General features: G+C 33.7%; 1 long non-coding RNA gene across 1 annotated transcript; it reads left to right on the forward strand.

Annotated features, from left to right (window-relative positions):
- Window positions 1-15,253: 15,253 nt before the first annotated feature.
- Window positions 15,254-15,497, forward strand: LOC144346460 (uncharacterized). Its single transcript, XR_013419526.2, has 2 exons — window positions 15,254-15,313; window positions 15,410-15,497. It is a non-coding gene; the product is annotated as an uncharacterized LOC144346460 (long non-coding RNA).
- Window positions 15,498-15,823: the final 326 nt, after the last annotated feature.

Below are 15,823 nucleotides of genomic sequence, written 5' to 3' on the forward strand. Positions count from 1 at the left end.
ACAATTACAAAACCTTTCGTGAAATAAACATAAGAAAACTTCAATCCACACAATTCCAACACAATATCGATACAGTAACTCTCTGATCTTCTGATAACCCTCACTGCCGAGTCCAGCCTTTTAACCATTTTATAACAGGCCCTAGGATACCGGTGCATATCCATTTTTAACCAGTATGAAATGCAACGTTGCATGTAAGTACTGAAAATGGGTAGTATCCCGCATTCGCCAAGCACTTCAGTAGTTACATTAGAGTTAACCCCTAATACAAATCTACAACAAAATAAATTGCACCCTCTCCACAATTATGGAGTACTCATAACCCCATATTTCGGCTACATATTTAATAAGCTTCACTTATAGGAAGACCACAAAGATTCTTAATAAAACCTGTATTTAATATAACGCTCTTTTTCCCTTGGCTGCAATGTTTTCTCTATTTTGATGAAAATATAAACCCAGATAGCTGTATTGCTTTACTACCTTAACTGGAATGCCCTTGTATGGCCATTTGTTCATAAGATCTGTTGCGGGGAAGTACAGTGTTAGTTTTATCTAGATGTACCGTCATGCCCCAATGATCGCAAAATGTTCCTAGCTGATTTAACTTTCTCTGCAGTAGAATAGACATATCCAATACATCGACAACATCATCAGCATACAGTAAAATACCCATATTTATGAGATCATGTGTGACGAATATACTCCCATTGTCATGCTTATCCATAAAGAAAGCAAGCTCATTAACAAATAAACTAAATAAGAAAGGGCTTGACCGTAGCATACAACCTTTGCATGTACCTATAGTGCAGCCAAAATATTCTGATTTGCCATTAATTACTTGATTTTTAATTTATATTATGTATTTCGCACGATTATTTTGTATTCATATTGTTTGACAGTTTTCTTATTTTTTTTATTTTCAATTACGACAAACTATGTTTTAAACACTTGGCGCGCATGAGATCGCAGTGGTAAATACTAACTTCATAATCCCTCAGGCGAATCTTAATTTGTTCTCATTTCAAATGACTAGATACAATGTGATGTTGGAATGTTGGAAGGAAGACCCGGCCATGCGGCCACCATTTCATGAAATTAGTTGCCGACTACTCACTCTACTTAACACAAATACGGTGCGTATGTTACATGAACAATTACAAAAAGAAATATTATATACCATTATACAGTTTTCTATTAATTTCAAAATCCGTTTTTTTTTTTTTTCGTTTTTTTTTTTTTTTGCCAGAATGACTATGTGAAGATTAAGAATGAATATTCCAACGTTCCAGCTCTTGGAGAAATCAGCTAAAATTGATATATGTACTGGCATGAGATGATATTGCTGTTACGTATTTTGTTGAGACATTCTTTATAAATAATGATTTTTTAATTATGTTTTATTCACACAAATAAGGTAAAACTAAATGTAAGCTCTTTCAGAACAGCAATTTGCATATCCTTGCGATTTTCATATAATTGTTTTTTTTTTTTTTTTGGTATTTTTAACATAATTTTGACAAAAAAAGAAAACCTGTTAGGAACATAATTCTATTTTGTGAGTGTTATTGGGATCAATCGCTATAACGTTGCAGTTATATAAAATAACATTTACGCGATCCTTAAGTCAATGGGATTTAGAATGCAGTAAGTATTCAGGTGGAATAGACCAAAATCAGACAATTAGTATTTCTATAATTAAAAACAATGTAACTGTGAATATATAAATATTTCTTTGTCTATAAATAGATATTATCGTTATCGTGGGTCAACGTTTTGCAGTTGTTAATCGTGCAGGTGATACATCGAGCTGATATAAGAGACGTCGGCGATTATTGCATCACTCATCATGAAGATATACATACTTTAGTTTCTATGATATAAATATTATCTATTTTGGCTGTTGTTCTGCTTTTCGTTGTTGCCAAACATCATTGAATTACATCACTGTGTGTTATTCACACAAAAATTCAACTCTTGACATATGTGAAGTGTGTACACGTAGACAAATCAACACTATACTCACTGTGCCAATAGATATGGTAGATAACCAAGGTTCATGTACTCAAAACTATGCATATGGTAATTACATCGACTTGTGCGAGGGAATGTTTTCACGGCGCCATCATATTATGATATTACATATTTGTAACGTAGGCATAATGAATGTGTGAAGCGCTACTGATTTATTTAGATTTGCACTCGTTTCAAAACATCTGTGAGAAACCATGTGTTCGTTAAATATGTTGACAATGTTGTTTATTTTATTAACGTGATGGGACTTATGAGCTGATACTGTTTACCTTGAAGTATTGCTATAATTGTTACAGTATTGAACAACATTAATTATTTTATATCAACACTGTAATTGCCTATATACGTCATTTTATTTGTGCTTTATTATTATTAAAAAGGTGCTTAAATTGACAATATACCTGTCTGTCTGCTGTAAGGTGCTCGTTAACTCGGCAGTACCTTGAAGATAACTGAATATTTGATTGTTTCATTGCACACTGCTTCGCGCTGGCGCAGGCAATAAAATGGTGGGTAATTGTAATTTCCCAATGCAAATGACTAGACACAATATAATGTGGAACAACTAGTTTTAATATCGTAACCCACTCCATTGTTATGCAAACCAGTAACGTTTATAACGTAGTCTGTTTTGGTGGTTTATTTAAGTCTTAACTCCTGATGAGTGAGGTACTCCATGTACTTTACGAAACAGTACTGTAGAGTCATCTTTACTCATGTAGTCCTGTCTTAATTTCTCTGGCCTCATATGGTTGCACGTTCTAGCGTGGAAGAACGGTTATGATGCGATCATGACACCATGGATTAAATTGGTCTAACGCAGTATTATTTAATATTGTACAATATATTTTCTTTGTGATGATTTCAGAATCCGTAGATAATATATAGTTATTTCAATGTATCGAGTCAACTATTCACAAGGATTATATAAAATAATTAGTTGTGGTTTAAACTGAAATATCATTAGTTACAACCGAGAAGGGAATTATTTTGTTCTTGAAAGTCGAATATGAACTTAACCTATTTTGGTCAATACGAGTTTGCCATATTTCTCTACTAGATGGTTTACTTAGAAGGTACACTACATAGTAATTACTTTGAATCAGATATGTTTTTCTAAGACTTATCTTAATAAGATAAAGCTAAACATGTTCCTAATTTTACATTTATCAACAGACTCGTTGCATTCGGACTCGTTTCCCTAAAAGCAACCTGATATAGGACAAATGCGGTCGCTCAAATCACCATTATCAATGCATTACTTATTATAAGGAAATACATTGTTTTGTTACTAACGTATTTATAGTATACACAAACACTCTGTACATCATGCACAGATAAAGGTAGGTAAATACCCTATTGTATTGTATCTATTATTAACGTAGTATATATTATGAAATACAATAATATTCACATTATTCGATTTCCATAGCTAGTTAATATGGTGAAGTACTTGTATAAGTATATAAAGACAAGACAGTTATTGTGATTATTACCATGAATATTTTATTATGATAGTCGCAAAACGCCGGCCAAAGAAATCCAACTGCTTTCAATGCGAACTTTTCTTGAGTGCAATAATTTTCTTGAGGTTACTAAATTACTTTGTCATTCAGCAAAACATAAACTAAGCATGTGCTTCTCAACCAAATAGTTTAGTTTCCTAAAGAACCGACGACAGATATACGTCTTTTCTGTGTGCCGTATCAAATCATATATCTGACAGCGACGGGAATTTGACATTCGCGTATTTCCTGGTGTTGAAAAAAATGAACCTAAAAAACTAATATAAAATTCTAATTATCAATTCCGGCAAGAGTGGACAGAATACACATGTTCAGACATGCCATTTCATTAACCTAATAAAGTGTAACAACGTTACATAATTATGTTTCACCCGCATGTAAAAAAAATACAAATATTACAAGTTCATGACATGTAAGTAAAGTTTGACACAAAAACTTTGTGATTTGACATTAATTTAAATTTAAGTTTACAATAATGCAATCCAATAAACTTATTTGCATGGAATTGTTTATAGCGCGATTGCATATCCTAAAGCGTTGAAAAAGTTCTGTGTAATTCACTGGTCTGAACACGTTTATATATCAGTTATATCAGAGAAATTATTTTCACATATGTGAGAATAATGATATACTATAAGCTGCCCAACAATCACAACAAACAAAATAAGCTTTTTGATGTACTCATAGGAGAGTGTCGAAGCTAATATTAGTAATTACAACAATTGTCCAAAAAACTATGGATATTTTGAAATACATTCGACTTTTAAAAATATGTAATATCATTATTTAAACATTAGTACCAGTTGTATTTCTTTCGGTAGATGATGGTATCCCTGTAAAGCAGACAACATTTTATCAGTTTGTATGTAAGTATTTATGCATATATCTCAAGCAAGTTGCCAATGTATCTGCACAGGACTTAGTTGAGTCAGTCGCTCATGTAATTTGCCATTGAATGTATTGAGTTTGACAATTTCATATATGTCATTTAATAAGCATATAGTTCTTGTCAATAAATTTGGTGTTAATTTGAGAATTGTGGCAGTACATACCGCATGGATTTTAACCTTGTTTTCAAGTTGCATTTCAATAACATCAAATGTTGGACGTTTAGAGGAATCGTCTGCGCAGCATCGCATCATAATATTGTAGCTACAATTGCCATAAGATATAGTGTGAAAACAAGCAATCAATTTGCGAATGAAAATGTGTAATACAATACAATTGCAATACGATACGGTGTGTGGATGAATGTAAGAAAGAACAAACGGATGAACAATCAAACGAACAAGGCCGGTGGTACAACGTAACTTACATTTCACTGTCACTTTCTTTTGACTGCTTTAATCTAAGGCCTCGTTCCACTCTGCGTATGAAATCTTTGCCGGATATATTTGGGAACGGTTTGTCGCCTGGAAATCAGAACATAGTTAATGCGGATTAAATTATATTATAAATGTAGTGTGGACGATTTTTCAGATACTACTTTTAAATGATAAGTAATTTATTATCACATGACAATTTAAGTCTAGGTAGTGTACAATATTGTGGTACATTAATTTCTATATATAATATTAAATATTATTTATATATTTTCTTATCTTACCCAGTGAAAATATCTACCACAAAACAACACCATATGACCATACATCACTCTTAATTGTAAATATTTGACCGAATACACACTCTAATGATAACCACTTGATCGGCACACATCCATGTGGTTAAAATATATTTATATTAAAAATGCTGACTGAGGTATACTTGCATTACGTAACTCTAAAATTACATTACCGATTCCCTGATACCAGTCTGTGGTTATGACCATTTTCATGAGTTAATTTTCAATTTATAACACATACAATAAACAATATAATTCGTACATATAAATGTAAATATAAATATAAATATAAATAAATATATTTTCGTTGGAGATTATAATGTGCTTAAAAATAATGATGAAATATAAAATATCGCGAGCACATTAACATAACTCCGACCTATTGTGACTTTTTTCCTTAATTTTATATATTAACATGAATGCTTACATGAATTGAATAACAAAATCCAATACCTCTTTTCTTTTGAGAAATGGCATACCACTTGAAACGTCTCTAGCAATCGATGATAATCCAACGAGGCTTATCTCAGATATTCCAGCATTTGCATCCGCCATATATTCACTGATAAGTCCATTCACTGGGTATTCTAGCGCCATGAAGTATGGTTTGAAGGGGAAAGTGATATGTATGCGGGTAACTCGTAATATAACGAATAAACGGTGTATCCCTGCCCATTTTAATCAGTGCCATTAAAGAATATTTGCTCGTTATGTGTCGAACAGAATAACCACAACACAAGACAGTTTTTACTCAGTTACTAAACAATGTGCTTCCTTGTAATAAGTGATATATTAAATACATGTCACTACGCACGACCACATTGATATAGCTTATGTTATAGTGCATAGTAGCTTCCTTCAAATATTTTTTTTCTATTACACACTGTAACAATAGAGTAAGTAAATCCACTTGATGGAAAGAAACTACCCCATAAACAAAATTGCTACGATATCTTCCCGGACTGGTTCTAAATTAGTAATATTTATTATTAAGGCCTACAGTCAGCTTGTTGTCACATTACTATTTGCATCGGATCAAGTGCATGTTTAAACGTTCAGTGCGTATACTTGGTGCATTGTCGGAGAGCTATACAACAATGACAAGTCCATCCAATACAATATTGTCTTTATCGTGGCATTGTATAGAAAGAAGAAAAATAGATTGGTTCACGCATACACTATGCTAGATCAATCAACTAAATAAGTAATACTGAACTCAGTAGATTTAACTGTTTGCAACTGTGGAGTTTGTAGAAACAGACAAGTCAACATAACTGTCATAATGTAAATATAAACTGTTTGGTGATCAAGGTTCATGTACTCAATATACTGATATGGTATTTACATTTAAGATTGCCTGAGTAGATTCATCAATAGAGCCTCCATGGACAATTTTACATGGTCGTTTGCTTTTGCACAGTGGTTGTGTGAAACATATAAATATACTGTACGCCATGGGATATATTCTACACGGTTGCCTATCATATAATGACGTAATTTGATATCAGAGTTTGCTGTTATTTATCACATTTACGAAAATATAATTAATATGATAATGTGTCAAATTGTTTACGCGTGATATTCCCTGTGATAGATCGCTGTTAGGTTTTATTAACAATTCACGGGTAACTTGTAATTGTGACCCCTGTCATTCTGCCTATGAATCTACGCCTGTTCCACACACATATGGTGACACATATGTTCTTGCAATCAGAACACAGTTCCCTGCCGTTTTAAATTAGCTAGTCTGCCTAGACCACCATCTTGTAAATGTTAGAATGTTAAAAGCAAACCTACCCAAACAGTTGTTTTGTATTAGCTAGACATTCCCAAATCATCATATTATAATAGCTATGCTATCCCACATTGTTGTATCATAATAGCTCTAAATTGTTGCAGACCATCGTCCAAGTTACGAGCACTGGGAGCAGTTCAATTCCTTAAATATGTGCAAACATATTACAGAATCAGCATTTTTCACTGTCCGGTTTTGGTTTGATTTGAGATGTGTGTTTTTTTAATTATAAAACCTCTCAATTTGATCTCATTGCTTGAGCAATGAGCAATGTAATACTAACTTAGTTGCTATTAGCGATTCAACTATCGACATAAGTGGACTGTGTACAAACAGGCAAGCCAGCGCTACGCTCACTATGTCAATATATACGGGTTGGTGATCAAGGTTCATGAACTCAGATTCATTCATATTGTAATTATATTTAGTTCCCCGTGTTTTCTTAAATAGCGCCACCATAGGAAATTGTCACCTCTCCGTTGCTCAATCAACACTTTTTTCAATAGCACGATATCTTGCAATTATCATTTACTTCATATATGCTCTCGCTTTTGCAATATCTCGAGCTGTATTCCATAACTTTACATGTTTGCTTAATATTTTTCGAGTCATTTATTGATAGGTTTCAATAATGCACATGATCCACCAGTTGACTTATGTTACCCTAACAAGGATTTCCCTGCAACTACGACAGATATGTTAACGTTGTGATGCAAAAAGAACTAAAACAATTACAGTTTAGTACATGTGGATATACGTCATGCACTTATGGAGCAGTGTCAATTTATCAGCATGTAGACATTTCTTAAATACTCGTATTCTAGTAAGCAGTGCGCCTGATACACCATATAAACACATACAACAACACAAATACAATATACAGATTTTTGCATTCACCTCAATATAAATAAATCTGCCTCAAAATAAGATTTGTTTCATCACGACACGCATACGACACATGCTTGCCAAATATAGAGTGGCGCTGCACCACTATAATTTGCATACCAATTGTGCACCATCTAGATGAAGCTTGGTATGCTCTCCAAATGCTGCTTCCAAGTTATTAACATTCACCTACAGATATATTCACTCCATTCCTTGCCCTATACAAATTTAGTTCAAGCACATGTCCCATCCATGTCTTAGCTCATATCTAAATTATTATGTTACCACTTGGTACACGAGAATCATTTCTAAAGGCATTTATTTTCCTTTACAGAAGCGAAAATTCATGTGATCGTCTCACTACCTGTCGCAGGTATCATCACTAGTCACCTTGCACCTCGAAAACAAGTAGATGCTCATCACGTCTACTAGCCTCTAGACAAAACTGTATTTTCATTAGACACGAAATAACATGCAGTGGCGATAGTCGCCATATCTAAACACACGTCAACCTTGAATAGTTGAATGCTACCCTGCTATAAGTGTACATCCCTCCTAGTTGTGTATAGTTCTGATATTTACTGTTAGATATGTAATATTCGCACAGATTAAAGGCATGGAATTAATCACACCTAGGCTACTTCAAAACTCTTTCGCTAGAATGTGTACCATACATGTCTCTACAATTCGTCTTTGCTCCGTATAGTGGCCAATCATAGCATTACAGCATTTTGGTCTTAAGACTTGTAGTACACTTTCCTATGGGCAACGACTTTTTTTGCTATTTGTGCATAAGATATGTCGATGACCTTTTTTATGGTGATGCAATATTTCTTCCTTGGCAGGTGAGTCAAATCAAGGCATTAATTCAATACAGATTTGGAAAGTAATTACGAAAACATTAAACAATACGAAGTTTAATGAGCTAATATTGAAGACAAGTAGACGAATATTCAAAGAAGTAACACATGTGCGTGGTATACGTGTATATCTAGTTCGGATTGAGTTTTTTTTTGTGGATGTGAAATTTAACAAACAACAATATAATCTGCGTTATATTATATACAATATCATGGATATAGGAGCCACGACAGAATTGCTTGACGGTGTCAGTGACATTATACGCTCGAGGACACCAGCATCAAGAGTCAATATTTACGCATTCTGTATTGTGTTATTCATAACAAAGATGACGGTCACCGTATTCTTACATGCGAACGACGACCTTCGTGACTAGACTATTTAACTGGCACACAGTCATTCTATAATACATAATGTATTAATCTAGACACACTGATATCACTCTAATAGATAACATATTATAAGATAAAATATATCGTGCTGCCATTGTGCTGTACACAAAAATAAATTAAATTACAGAGGTCGACACATACAAATCTATTATGGCTACATTTATTTTACTTTGCTCAGTAAAAACAAAAAAAATTAAATATCGTTATGGTATTTGAAATAATCGTAAATAACGAATATAATGTATATCACTGGTAAGTATTAAACCTCAGTTGAATGTATTAAATGACGTCAGCACTATAAATACTTTGCAGTTTCACGGGCATCATGAGCCTGTGTACACCCAGCTATGTCCAGTTTATATGTTTGTCTCTGTATGCCTGTATTTCGTCAATATTAGGTAGATAGTATTTATTGTTTGTTGAAGACTGAATGTGTGGGTCATTATTTAAAACAAACAGCTGATTAACGCAATCACAGCTAACATGACATTTTTATTTTTCAGCTTACGAAGCATCAGTGTCTGTAGGTGAAGATGTTGCTGCTATTTCCGGGGAAAACGCTATACTGGTATGTAACGTCACATGTACATACCCATTACCAGCTTTATATTGGCTGAAAGGTTCGTCGTCTTCTGAAGGTGACCTTGTCATTTGGGCAAATTCTGAAGATCAACACCCACAACATGGCTACTATAAGCATACTGTTATCGGTAGTGGAAGTTTGCTAATAGAAAATACTTCAGTTAATGATACAGACACATACTGGTGCAGACTATCTGCCTTTGGACTGAATCCTGAACGAGAGGATAGCCTGAACTTGTTCATTGGTGGTAAGATCATAGATTGATCAATTAATTGATAGTAATGCTATTTAAATATAATTATGTATAGATATGAATAGACGAAAAGTAACCTAGCAAGTGCGAAGATGGTAAAATGAAAACAGTGTGTGTAAAATTTTAAATATTATATCAATGTTTTGCTCGATGAAAACATTTCTTTACTTACTAGGTAATGACAGACCAGACAATAACAGGTCTAGCAATATTTCTTGAAATCGCCAAATTATTACTCATGAAGATTAGATAGATACACACACGTGCACGCATTCACGTACACACTTTTCTGCTCTATACAGAATTGCGTTTTAAATGAAGTTCAATTGAATAATGGCGAAACTTTAATTAACTATTAATATGAATTATGTATTATTTCCTTATTCGCTCAACTTACGGAGCCACTTAGTAATCATTATTACGTTTCTTTAGTCAAAAAATATATTGAATTGTCAATTTATTATTTGAGTTATCTGAAATTACATTGTATTGTCAGTGCGCATCTCACGTACCATGACTATTATTGGCTTAATCTTATTATTACCTACACGAAATTCAGCAACGGCGATAAGAGTCATACAAATATAAATGTGATTACAATTAATTCTTTTCAGTCGGCGCATATATAGATCCTAAACCAAATGACATGTTCGTAGTGGAAGGAGAGAATGTTTTTTTGAATTGTTCTGTGCACGGAATTCCCAATCAGTTCAATTTTACGTGGTTTAAAGATGACATTATTATAATATCAACAGAAGATTCACACTATGTGATAGACGATGGTTTACTTAATATTAATGGTGCAGTTAAAGAAGATTCAGCCGTTTATAAATGCTCAGTTTTCAATGTCTTTGGCGGTGATGCTGCAGAAGCTTATCTTGACGTACAGTGTAAGCAAATATTGATGAGTTGATGTACTCAAGTACAATGCTATATTAATTCATACTGAAAATACACGATGCGCGATTTTACACAAATATGATTATTAAAGGAATTTTGTACTTACATGACGAAGATTGTGACATAATATATATGATATGTATCGCCGTTCAGATGTGACATGGCATGCCACGCTGTTGCATTATTTGGCGCAATACGAATATTTCAATGTCATTTCAGATGCTCCAACGTCGATTCAGTTGATAATGTTCATCCACAAGAAAACAATGACAATAATATTGTGTGTATGGTGATACGTTTTATTCAAAATTGAATGAAAAGTGTTTTTTTTGATTAGAAATTAGGACATCTAATTTCTATTTTCTTTTCACATTTGGGAGTGATTACAATACCTTATTTCCAAAATAGCGCAATATTCATTGATACAAAAGATCTGCAATAAGTGGGGTAACCCGAACCATCATCTTTTACCGTACGATTTCGCCATAAAATATTGATTATTTTGGCAAACTTAATGCATTGTATATATAGCAACGTGTGAAATAGAAAGCCCCGAATTATTATTTGATTTATTATTTAGCGACTTGGATTAATTTGATTCTGATTGTCATATCGTCAAAGTCCACTTTCTTTTGGGTTTTGTGTTTTAATTATGCCACTTGTGTTTTATATATTGGCCACCGGAATGCAAGTTCACAACATTACCTTCTGAGTCATCAGGCCTATGTGTATCATACATCCCTCCAGTTAATCTTATAATGTGCCTATGTCAAGCGAAATACAGAGCACGTGATCTGTCGGCATGATTGTTCACTGTATTTACAGAATATAATGTTTTGACAATGTTTGGATCCTAAAAAGCGTAGTTTTATTTGTGTATGCATGATATAGTATATAGATATACAAAGAATTACTATTTATATATATATATACCATATCTCGCTTCACATGAAGTCGTTTGTTTGACCTTGAAGAATGTCAACAATCATGTCAAGTTTGTTCAACTTTGCTCATACTTTGTTTCGGTAACTATTGACACTAGATCAACAAGTTCGAAAACGCAAACAATACCTACACAGATGTTTAACGATGCACTGCTCAATACATTCATTCAAGTGTCGTATGCAAAAGCCCGAAGGGGCACAAAATGCAGCCGTGTTCAAACCACTCTATATGTTCACCCTTTAATCATATCGCACTCCAACAGGGAACCATGGAATAGAGCAATATAAATGGTAATATTCATTGAGGTTAAACTCATCTATGTTTTTCGAAAATCATACCGTCCGTTAGTTTCGTCACACTGTAATAGTACGCTGCTATTTAATGAATAGTTAAATGAAGTGTAAAATGTACGCATTCTATGACACAGTCATCCGATGTAGACCTAAAAAAACAGGATATTCGCAAAAGTCCGGTAGAAAAAACATGTTATTGGTACAAATTAACACTATTCAAAATTTAACCAAGAGACTTTGCCTGCCTTTTTATCAATAAAAATGATTATTTTTCACTTATTTTATTGGTTGTACATGCTATACAAAAAAGGCTTCACGACGACGTTTAATTAGTTCACTACCATGTACTGAACTACCTATATTGGCGTAAAGGTGTGACTTCAATGTAAACATAATCTACGCTGATTGATGCAGGGGATTATTGAAGCTGTATGGTTATGGAATATAAAGTTACACGAAATTAATAATAAATCAACGTCGTGAAGGCAATTTTGGAAAGTTTTATAAATTGTGCCGCAGATCGTCTGCTCACCACAAGTAATTCGACATGAAAATTATTCTGTAGACATTGCAGCAATATGAGACTAATTAGAAAGGACGTGAAAATCAGTCTCCCGAGAATTAATTAGCTTGCTATAGTTGTTGATGTATATAAATGCGCGTTGGCGTGAAAAAGGTATTCTTTGTGTGACAACATGACGGAGACATCACTTACTCGGTGGAACACGTACATAATGCTCGTCAAATATGATAAACTGGTTTAAATAACCTTTCTGTTCATCAGATGGTCCGGAGATTACTGTCACTGACTATGTGGAAATACTGGAAGGATATGATTTATATATTGAATGCTACGTTGATGCGAACCCAGAAGCAACTGTACTGTGGATGAAAGACGATGTGACTGTTCATAGTAGCGAATTACATATTCAAACCATCAATAGAGATCAAGATGGTATTTATACATGCTATACTACGAATACACTGTTCACTGGTGAAGTGTATACAGCTAACGCGTCATCAAAAATTAATGTTCTATGTAAGTATTTCGAAAACAAATATAAAATCATTGATATTAATTTCTCTATTGAATGATTGTTGCAGTGTGTGGGGGATAGGGTGGTTGGTTGACTGTGATATGTTTGTAGTTGGATATGGAACTTTATGAATATGTAGTCTTGAGAGGTTATTTCAAGACTATATTTTATTAATATTGTTCCTAACGGTACCTTGCTTTCAGACGGAGCCGAATTCGTAGAGGATGGTTCACCAAGTGAGATTACTGCTGTAATATTACCCGTGACAACAACTACCAGTATTACGTGTATCGGAGATGGGAATCCTGAAGTGACGTACACATGGTTTCACAATTCTGACGTCATAAATGTAGATAACGATCCACGGTACAGCATAACTTCACCTGGTGGAACGTTAGAAATTGAGGACATAAATAGATATGAGTTTGATGATGAGTACACGTGTCTTATTACTAATGACGTCAGTGCTGAAAGGGCGTCTTCCCGACTATATTTACAATGTAAGTTTTTTGAGTAGCTACTTTTTCATTTTATTTTTGTTTTCCAGACATTGATTCAGTAGCGGCGGCACCGGGGGAGGGGTGTCCCACAAAAAAAATGCCCGACCATGGTGAGTGGCAGTGAGCGAGAGATGGTGAGCAAATCACCCCATTCAAAATTTTGAACTGACGCCTCTGTGATTGTCACACTTGTAACGTCGGACACCCATTGAGTGGCTATTTCAGGTGCCAAGATTACACTGTGTGTTTGGGGTGACATGACGTTTTTTATAAAATCCAGCATCAAACAAAACCGTTTGTTTTGTGTCCCGCAGAAGAGTGTCAATATCATCCCATTGATAATACGATTTACTTTGTCTCAGTGAATTGATTTGTATATTGCGGTTAACTGTATTTTGCATTTTAGGGAATAAGTACTTAACCGTCATAAACTACAGTGATATCAGGCAGTATATGATCGAGTAATCAAGCTATTCGAATATATTTAAACTATTTAATTACTTTGTCATTTAAGATAACCCAAATATAGTTAATGACGAATATAATATGCGTGATGTAGATGAAGGAAAAAATATCACATTAGACTGTATAGTTGATGCAGTACCACATGCGGACGTGTACTGGTTCAACGGAACAACTGAGACAACAAGATGTGAAAGATGTAAAATCACCACCGTGGAAGTAAATGAAACCCATGTACACAGTGAACTCCATATACTTAACATAGGAACCTATGACAGCGGGGAATACAACTGCACAGCAACAAATGTATATGGTGTCGACAGTCACATCGTCAGTTTAGGTATAATAGGTAAGTGTTTTTTTCCTAATAATCCAAACAATTTCATTATTTAATAAAACATAGTAATGTATTGATTGTTTACTTATAAAACAACTGAAAATGTGGAATGTGTGTTATGGCCGAAACATATGATGGTGACTATTTTTCCCATTACATCGAATCGTTTCATTTCCATTAGCAAATTGTCCATTGTTCTGTCACAGATTCTGTGCCAAATTCATCGCCATCAACAGTTGGAATAGCAGTGTTTATCTGCCTGCTCGTTGTCACTGCAGTTGTAATAATATCAGTCATTTGTTGGCGAAAAAGAAACGCAAATTTTCTGGGGAAGGGTTAGTATACAAGAAATAATTATGATATAAGTATGCTCAGTGCTCTATTTGACTCATTATAACCCGGAAAACAATAACAAAAATATAAATATTTTTAATCAAACATATCTATTTTGCATTTCAGATTCTCCTTCAAACAGGTACTTCCTCCATTTATTGAAAAAAGTCGATTCATTATTTCTCATGTTTATTAATTGTATTGGTTCGTAACAAATATGGTTTCGTTTTTACCCGTAGTAATGAAGAGTTTCACCTCGGGGAAAAATCAGTGACTGAGTCAAGCGATATATACACGGATCTTATATTCCCCGCTATAAGGAAAACCGGTTTATACTGCATTATTTTAATTTTTCAATAATTTTAGTTATAAAACTCATTAATAATAAATAATATATACTTTGTTTATTAGTTTATGCATTTTCAAATCCCTTTAGTGCAATTTACGCGCATATTTGACGTCAAAGTTTTAGTAACTTGTATTCTAATGCACTTTACATGTCTGTGAATACTTTTCAGAACCTGCAGTGACAAATGTTACTAATGGAAATCGTGGGGTGAGCCAAGCATTATACAATTAAATTCGCTAGGAAAAATTATTCATACCTATGGTTGTCCACAGTGATATTGATTTTCACACTACTATATTTCAGCTATATTATTTGGAAAATTCAATTCCAGAGAAGCATATACTAAAACACATTTCAGAAGGAATATATACGGAACTATCTAAAGCAGAAATGGTGTCTGCCGAAAGCATGATTCACGTTTTTATCAGACGCATTAAAGGTGTGTTAAATTTTCTGAAAATCGTAACTTTTAACAACACTTTTGAATGTGACTGCGTGAGCTTTATTTTATCGCATAATGCAATTAAGGTCGAATTAATTATATATATATATATATATATCATCAGGCATGATTAAAAATGTCTGATGCGTTATACTGGCATTATATGTATGGTTTGGATGTGTTTGTATTAGTCCTAATTATTAGTTATACGCAATGGAAAACGTGACATTGGAGAAGTGTTTTTAATTTACGAACATGTTATTTAATATAACTGG

Source organism: Saccoglossus kowalevskii, chromosome 5, assembly GCF_978046115.1.
Source record: "Saccoglossus kowalevskii chromosome 5, keSacKowa6.1, whole genome shotgun sequence".
In the NCBI taxonomy this organism is placed as follows: Eukaryota; Metazoa; Hemichordata; class Enteropneusta; family Harrimaniidae; genus Saccoglossus; species Saccoglossus kowalevskii.